Source organism: Mobula hypostoma, chromosome 20 (assembly GCF_963921235.1).
Source record: "Mobula hypostoma chromosome 20, sMobHyp1.1, whole genome shotgun sequence".
NCBI classification, from domain to species: Eukaryota; Metazoa; Chordata; class Chondrichthyes; order Myliobatiformes; family Myliobatidae; genus Mobula; species Mobula hypostoma.
The window spans coordinates 34,101,450-34,110,817 of NC_086116.1; the positions used below are offsets into that span (position 1 = coordinate 34,101,450).

General features: G+C 45.6%; 1 protein-coding gene across 2 annotated transcripts in view; it reads right to left on the bottom strand.

The window, feature by feature from the left end:
- Positions 1-8,939, bottom strand: part of frmd4a (FERM domain containing 4A) — a 523,313-nt gene extending 514,374 nt beyond the window's left edge. For both annotated transcript variants that reach the window (XM_063072636.1, XM_063072634.1), the window contains exon 1: positions 8,706-8,939. The gene's annotated coding sequence lies outside the window, so the exon portion shown is untranslated. The remainder of the gene's footprint in view (positions 1-8,705) is intronic.
- Positions 8,940-9,368: the final 429 nt, after the last annotated feature.

Genomic DNA, 9,368 nt, shown 5'->3' on the forward strand with positions numbered 1-9,368 from the left:
AAATCTTCTCTCAATCTTCTGCATTCCAAGGAATAAAGTCCTAACCTATTCAATCTTTCCATACAACTCAGGGTCTCCAGACCCAGTAACATCCTTGTAAATTTCTCTGTACTTCTTCAACCTGTGGGATTCAAGGGGACATTGCTTTGTGGATCCAGAACTGGTTTGCCCACAGAAGGCAAAGAATGGTTGTAGATGGGTCATATTCTGCATGGAGGTCGATGACCAGTGGTGTGCCTCAGGGATCTGTTCTGGGACCCCTTCTCTTCATGATTTTTATAAATGAACTGGATGAGGAAGTGGAGGGATGGGTTAGTAAATTTGCTGATGACACAAAGGTTGGAGATGTTGTGGATAGTGTGGAGGGCTGTCAGAGGTTACAGCAGGACATTGTTAGGATGCAAAACTGGGTTGAGAAGTGGCAAATGGAGTTCAACCCAGATAAGTGTGAAGTGGTTCATTTTGGTAGGTCAAATATGATGGCAGAATATAGTATTAATGGTAAGACTCTTGGCAGTGTGGAGGATCAGAGGGATCTTGGGGTCCGAGTCCATAGGACAATCAAAGCTGCTGCGCAGGTGGACTCTGTGGTTAAGAAGGCATACGGTGCATTGGCCTTCATCGATCATGGGATTGAGTTTAGGAGCCAAGAGGTAATGTTACAGCTATATAGGACCCTGGCCAGACCGTACTTGGAGTACTGTACTGTGCTCAGTTCTGGTCACCTCACTACAGGAAGGACGTGGAAACCATAGAAAGGGTGGAGAGGAGATTTACAAGGATGTTGCCTGGATTGGGGAGCATGCCCTATGAGAATAGGTTGAGTGAACTTGGTCTTTTCTCCTTGGAGTGACGGAGGATGTAAGGTGACCTGATAGAAGTGTATAAGATGATAAGAGGCATTGATCATGTGGATAGTCAGAGGCTTTTTCCCAGGGCTAAAATGGCTAACATGAGAGGGCACAGTTTTAAGGTGCTTGGAAGTAGGTACAGAGGAGATGTCAGGGGTAAGTTTTTTTTACACAGAGAGTGGTGAGTGCGTGGAATGGGCTGCCAGTAACGGTGGTGGAGGCAGATACGATAGGGTCTTTTAAGAGACTCCTGGATAGGTACATGGAGCTTAGAAAATAGAGGGCTGTGGGTAACCCTAGGTAATTTCTAAGGTACAGACATGTTCTGCACAGCTTCGTGGGCCAAAGGGCCTGTATTGTGTATGGGGTGTCAGGGAGGGATAGCACCTCCGGTGGGGAACATGCCACGTCCTTTTCAAGGTGGTTAGTCCACCTTTGGTCCCCAACTGGCACTCAGCTCTCACCTGTGGCTCCCCGTAGCTGTTTGCATGCGACAGCGGCCACATCCCGGGCAACGGCTTCGACAAGCCGGCTAAACCAGGTAGCTGACAGGTCTCAAACCCTCGGCAAGATAGGGAGCTATCTATCCCAGCATGAGGACAGACTCCGGCGGATTGGGTGGACGAGACCAATGGAAGGTCCAACGGTCAAGAAGGCAGTCTCTGCAAGCGTCGTGGAACGTGTAGAGTAGGACAAGACACAGAAGACCACCTGGTCATCCACTGCGCCTAGTCCCATCTCCAGCCGTCTCGATTCTGTCTTGCCACTGGATCCAGATGGGAAGTGGGAAGAGAGGGTGAGGCTGACGCTGCACAACTCTCCCTCACTTAAATCCAAACCACACGCTAGTCTCGACACCATCTTAATGGTGTCAAGGTCCTCATCGACGTCGACGAAGGACGAACACACATTGTGCTATAGGTTTTCTATGTTTCTTACTTAAATCTAAATGTACATCTGACAAAAAAAAGCTTTAAAAAAAACATCCATTACTTTGCACTAAAATGGATGTTTTTTTTTCTCTATTGTGTTCTTTGTTGTAAAAATTGTGCATAATTCTTGTTTTCCTTGTGAATGCTGCTTACCTGATGCTCTGTGCCTGTGATGCTGCTGCAAGTAAGTTTTTCGTGGACTTGTGCAGATGACAAGAACAGCTACATCCCTTCAACCATCAGGTTTCTGAACCAATCTGCACAACCCTAATCACTCATCAGCAACAGAACACTATGGACTACCTCTTGCATTGCCACGGAATCATTTCTGATTGTCTGTTTTTAACCCCCTCCCCCTTCACTGTCTTGTATAATTTATGAATAATTTATATATAATTTATGTTCTGTGTGCATTGTCTGTTCAGACAGCTGTGGTTGGCAGCTCATCTAGGAGAAGGAAATCTCTGATCTCAAACCCCCGCTGCCTTGCGGCTATACTCACTCATGGGGAAGGCTTTGGGAGTAAACCCCGATGAAAAATCTGGAGCCAGAGTACCTAAGGCAGTCCAACACTGAGTTCAACACTGACTGGCAACTCTGTGACACTGCTGGTTCCTAATTATATTGGCCTCTGCTGTTCCTTTGGATTCATCAGCTGCATGGAGAGGAGGAGGCTAATATAGGGGGAACAGCTTGCTTTCCATATCGTTCTGCCCTGGCTTGTGTGTATCACGTGACAGTTAGGACACAATATCTATTGTCAACCCCAACCAATGGAGGGGCCTAAAAAAAGGTGCATTGGCTGTACCTACGAAACTGTGATGCAGTTACAAGCAGGGTTGTCATTATACCTGCACTTCCGCACATAATAATAATTCAACTTAACTCCAATTCAGTCAAGGCCAGAGAGCAACTTAACCTGTTCTACACACACTGCTATCAATCAGGAATCACAGCACCCATACAGTATGTCCAAGCAAACCACCCTGACTGGATACGATATTAGCCCTGCCAGGTCCAAATGGTACCCAAGCAGAAGACACACTCAGCAGTATTTCCCAAAGCTGTCTGTAAGGACTTGTACATTCTCCCCATGACCAGGTGGGTCTTCTCTGGGTGCTCCGGTTTCCTCCCACAGTCCAAAAACTTACTGGTTGGTAAGTTAATTGGTCACATGGGTGTAATGAGTGGCATGGCCTCCTTGGACTAGTAGAGCCTGTTACTATGCTGTATCTCTTAATAAAAAGATATAAGTAATAGTCTGACACATCTACACAGTGGCCACCTTATTAATCACCTGCTGTACCTAATAAAGTGGCCACGGAGTGTATGCTCAAGATCTTCTGCTGCTGTAGCCCATCCACTTTAAGAACGTAATTTGTGGTTACTTCAGCTGCTGTCATCTTCCTGTCAGCTTGAACCAGTCTGGCCATTCTCTTCCGACCCCTCTCATTAACAAGGGATTTTTGCTCACAGAACTGCTGCTTCTGGGTGTCTTCTGTTTTTCTATAAGATCTAGAGACTGTTGTGTGCAAAAATACCAGATCAGCAGTTTCTGAGATACTCAAACCACCCCATCTGGCACCAACAGTCATTCCACATTCAAAATCACTTAGATCACATTTCTTCCCCATTCAAATGTTTGGTCTAAACAACTGAACCTCTTGACCATGTTTGCATGCTTTTATGCATTGAGTTTCTGCCAATGATTGACTGACGAGATAATTGCATTAACAAGCAAGTGCACCTAATGAAGTGGCCACTGAGGATACAATTTCAGTGTTAAAGTTCTTGCTCTAACTACAACCTCCAACATTCAGAGCACAGGATCAACAAACCCAACTCATTTTCAAAGGTTATTGCTTTACTGTTAAATTTCTACTGTTTAGCACATTCAACCACCAGCAGTGAGCAACAAGGGCTGGCATAATAGTTGACATAATGCTTTACAGCGCCAGTGATCAGGCCATTGCTGCTTGTAAGGAGTTTGTACGTTCTCCCCTCATGGATTTCCTCCGTTTGCTCCGGTTTCCTTCCACATTCCAAAGGCATATGAATTAGGGTTAGTAATTGTGGGCACGCTTTGTTGGCGCAGGAAGCATCGCGACACCTTCGGGCTGTCTCCAGCACATCCTTGGACCGTGTTGCTCGTTGACACAAATAATTCTTTTCACTGTATGTTATGATGTTTTGATGTACATGTGACAAATCTTTAAATTTTTAATCAAAAGTGCTCACATCCCTGCTTGGATACTGTGTATCCTAGTTAATCCCCCAGTTCCCATGCATGCTTTTTATCCCCGTGTTGAATCAAATGATCAAAATTTTCTCTAACGTCACAAGATAGATTCCACAGGATTGTATTACATAGGGACTGAAATGTAATTGTCACCAGGGTCAAAATTGCATTTGGTTTCAGTGAAATGCAGAATCAGCCTTTTCTTTCAAAGAGAATATTCCCTTTTGTGGCTGGTACAATAGTCAGTGAGGGATCCTTTCCCTCAAGTAGCCATTATCATCTTATGAGTTTTTAATGTTAGAACAAGAGTTGAGGTTTGCAAATGATATTTACTTATTAAATCCAGCATCAGAACAAAATCCTAAATCAACCGGTTTAAGACAGACATCATAACTTCAGAAATTAGATTATTAATAGGTATTTCATTAGTTTCTGCATGTGACATAAATATTTATATATAAAAATCAATTACTCATAACTTGCCCAAGCTTGTTACAACTGAGAAACTGGCTGCTTTGTGGGTCCTTGATTTACTTCCTTCTGATGACCACCTTGTTAGTGAGGTCCCACAACATAACGAGGGTGACTGCACTGAAGAGCATGACCAGAGCGGAGTGATGAGGAGAGACTACATTTGTTTTTGTGAGAGGTGAGGAGTTGGGGAATTAGAGTCTGATGTTCTTGTTGGTAATTTTCTGTGTGGGCAATCTGTTAGTTTTGGTAAGTGGGAGAGGGGGTTGGGTGTTTTGAAGCTATTGTCGTTGTACTTTCCTGCAAGGGAGGGGGTTGGGGGGGTTTGATGTTATCGTCGCTGTTTTTATTTACGAAGGAGGGGGTTGAGGGTTTGGGGATTAGAAACCATAGAAACTACAGCACAGAAACAGGCCTTTTGGCCCTTCTTGGCTGTGCCGAACCATTTTCTGCCTAGTTCCACTGACCTGCACATGGACCATATCCCTCCATACACCTCCCATCCATGTATCTGTCCAATTTATTCTTAAATGTTAAAAAAGAACCTGCATTTACCACCTCGACTGGCAGATCATTCCATACTCCCACCACTCTCTGTGTGAAGAAGCCCCCATTAATGTTCCCTTTAAACTTTTCCCCCCTCACCCTTAACCCATGTCCTCTGGTTTTTTTCTCCCCTTGCCTCAATGGAAAAAGCCTGCTTGCATTCACTCTATCTATACCCATCATAATTTTATATACCTCTATCAAATCTCCCCTCATTCTTCTACGCTCCAGGGAATGAAGTCCTAACCTATTCAACCTTTCTGTAACTGAGTTTCTCAAGTCCCGGCAACATCCTTGTAAACCTTCTCTGCACTCTTTCAACCTTATTTATATCCTTCCTGTAATTTGGTGACCAAAACTGAACACAATACTCCAGATTCGGCCTCACCAATGCCTTATACCACCTCATCATAACATTCCAGCTCTTATACTCAATACTTTGATTAATAAAGGCCAATGTACTAAAAGCTCTCTTTACGACCCTATCTACCTGTGACACTACTTTTAGGGAATTTTGTATCTGTATTCCCAGATCCCTCTGTTCCACTGCACTCCCCAGTGCCTTACCATTAACCCTGTATGTTCTACCTTGGTTTGTCCTTCCAACGTGCAATACCTCACACTTGTCTGTATTAAGCTCCATCTGCCATTTTTCAGCCCATTTTTCCAGCTGGTCCAAGTCCCTCTGCAGGCTCTGAAAACCTTCCTCACTGTCTACTACACCTCCAATCTTTGTACCATCAGCAAATTTGCTGATCCAATTTACCACATTATCATCCAGATCATTGATATAGATGACAAATAACAATGGACCCAGCACCGATCCCTGTAGCACACCACTAGGCACAGGCCTCCACTCGGAGAAGCAATTCTCTACTACCACTCTTTGGCTTCTTCCATTGAGCCAATGTCTAATCCAATTTACCACCTCTCCATGTATACTTAGCGACTGAATTTTCCTAACTAACCTCCCATGCGGGACCTTGTCAAAGGCCTTACTGAAGTCCATGTAGACAATATCCACTGCCTTCCCTTCATCCACTTTCCTGGTAACCTCCTCGAAAAACTCCAATAGATTGGTCAAACATGACCTACCATGCACAAAGCCATGTTGACTGTCCCTAATAAGTCCCTGTCTATCCAAATGCTTGTAGATTCTGTCTCTTAGTACTCCCTCCAATAACTTACCTACTACCGACATTAAACTTACTGGCCTATAATTTCCCGGATTACTTTTCGATCCTTTTTTAAACAACGGAACAACATGAGCCACTCTCCAATCCTCCGGCACCTCACCTGTAGACAGCGACATTTTAGATTTTGATGTTCCAGCTGCCATTTTCCATGTGAACCATCTGTTTGTTTTGTGCAAGGGGGGGTGGGGTTTTGGGGGTTTGTGAATTGCGTTTCTTTTTCTCTTTCGTGCCAGAGGGAGGGGGAGTCATTGTCTTTCAACAACACCCATGGTTCTTCTGTATTTCCTGGCTATCTGGAGAAGATGAATATCAGAGTTGCATTGCACGTGCATACTTTGATCATTACAACAAGCATAGATAAGGGTGGCGGGCTGGAGATACGTCTGTACCAAAGGAGGTGTAAAGCATTCTTTCCGTCTATTAACCTTGGGCAAGGTATAGCACCTACTTATTCCCCCGCCGATCAGGGTCACATGAAGCCATGGGAGCAAGTGGTGGATGGTCGTATGTGCAGCTGGTACATATCACAAGTCCTGGTTATGCAACCAGGACTTGCCAGGCCGACAATCTCTGAAGAATATTGATAATGGCTGGGGTCACCCATCTTGTAAAGACACTGCCCAGAAGATGGCAATGTCAAACCACTTCTGTAGAAAAATTTGCCAAGAACGAACATGGTCATAGACCATGATCGCCAACTTCATACAACACAGGACATAATAATGACGATGTAAATAGGGGGCAGAGCAAGAAACTTTTCCAAGAAATACAGGTCTAAAACCTGAAGGCAGAAGTTTAAGGTGAGAGTTAAAGCAAATCTGAGGAAGATATTTTTCACTCGGGCAGGGGTTGGGATCTAAACGCACTGCCTGAGCGGGTGGTGGAAACAGAGACTCTCATAGCATTTACTAATGTTGAATTAACAGGGCAGAGAAGGTAGGGACCAAGTATTGCTAAAGGTTATTAGTGTAGATGAGTATTCGCTGTGCTCCATGACTCTAACCCAGAAGGTGGAAAAAACATCTGGGATTATAATCACGAACAGAACCTTGAACAGGCCAGTGTGCCTTTATATTAAAATTTATTAACAATGTCTTTTCTGACACACTTACAGAAGCCAGGTGAGAGTGGGAAAGCCAACACCACAGCATAAGGAATACAAGTTCCCTAATTCTAGTATTTTACACATGCAAACTGTGTGGGAGCTGACAACATTATGTAATTCCAAGTAGAAATTGACTATAAATAATACATGACTGTAGATATCCAAAGTCTTGAACAAAGAGTGTGCAGAGGGATTCTGTTCCAGGGAAGAGTCAGTCAGTAGTCCCACTCTTTACTAAAACTGCCCATCGCCAGTGACCCTGGACAGAGCATTTTGCTGGGCCATTTCACAGGGGAAAGACCATCTCTCATGAAGGTGCTCCTTATACAATGTGGACCATGAACACAAGAGAGGCCAATAGGGGAAGGAGACAGAGAATTCTGTTTCACCCCCTGGAGAGGGCGAATTTTGATAAATACAACAAAATGATGCACCATCTTTGGTAAAAGAGCAATTGATTGTTAAATGGGTGGCTGATATCCCTCTCAGCACCTGGTACCTCAAGGTCCTGGGCTGAGGTTGATGATGAGTTAGGCACTTGGCATCAGGCCCTCCTGCGGTGCAGGGCCCCCTCAGTACCACCTCTCCTTCAATGCTGAGTTCCCTCATGGAACCTCCAGAGGCGCAGGTAGTCCTCAGTTCTGTCCCTCCCTCATGTACTACCCTCAATACAACCCCTGCCCCTCATGGCTCTTACCTCAGTACCATTCCCTCAGGATGGCGCTCCCTCAGTATCGCCCCTCCCCCAACACGGAGCTCCCTCATGGCCGCTCAATTTCACTCCTCCCTCAGTACCGACCCTCCCTAGGCGCGACGTTCCCTCACAGTACCGATCCTCCCTCGGCGAGGCGCTCCCTCAGCACCGACCCTCTCAACACAACCCAATTAACAGTCTCCTTTTCTCAGGTGAGATTCCCGCCTTCAGTGCCACCTCGGGCACCAGGTGAAGATTCCCCCCGCCCCGTGACCCCGAGTGAAGGGTGGGGATACGGGGTGGGTAATCGGGAATTTAACCAGAGCAGGGGGTCCAGCAGCTCCCCCGGGGGGGGGGGTCGGTTCCTGTCCACACCGTACCCCCCGCTGCAGCCGGACGCCGGCAATCCAGCGCTGCCTCGGCTACTGACACTGCAATGCAGCAGAACCTCAGCAAGCAGGTAGCGGCTCCGCAACAGGTCCGCACGCCAGCCGCTGACGGCAGGCAGGCAGCCGAGACCCACTGCAAACCGAACAGGTCTTCAATAAAAATAACGCACATTCATTTATCCAGTAAGCCCCTTTTTAAAGCAAAAAAAAACAACACCGGACTGGACTCTGTTGGAAATTTCCATTCGTCGACAAATGCATACATCTGGGATTAAAGCCTACCTTGCATTTTTGAGAATGTGATTTAGATTTCCACGGGCATTGCGTGCCCAAAAAGCGGCATCTCCGTCAGGTTGGTTTGTCGTGACCCACGCCACTCCATTCACTCTCGCACCGGACTCTGCGCGGATCCCGCAGCTACGCATCTGTCCATCACACCTTGCACACGCCGGATTACCGGGTTCTCGCCGGCTCGCTGTACCTCCGGTCTCTGGAAATGCAAGCGGCGACTACGCTGTGCAGTCCCCAGCACTGGATACAAACACTGCGTTTGCAAACCCGTTCAATGCAATCCTTTAACATTGCAATGTCATCACGTGCCACGCCGAATCTTTATCCTTTCATCCACTGTAGCCTCATCTACATACAGATCCATAATTCCTTGAAAGTGGCATCGCAGGTAAATAGTGTCGTAGAGAGTGCTTTTGGCACATTGGTCTTCTTAAATCAAAGTATTGAGTACAGGAGTTGGGATGTTATGTTGAAGTTATATAAAATATTGGTTTAAAAAGTCAACCTACCTATTAGTTGTTAATTCAATAACATTGATAATTTTATAGCATTTGTATTAATGTTGAATCTCACATTGAAGAATGTGACCTGGACTCTCTGGATAAGAGTTTTCAAACTGGGGTCTGCAGACCCCTCTGATAATGGTAAGGCTCC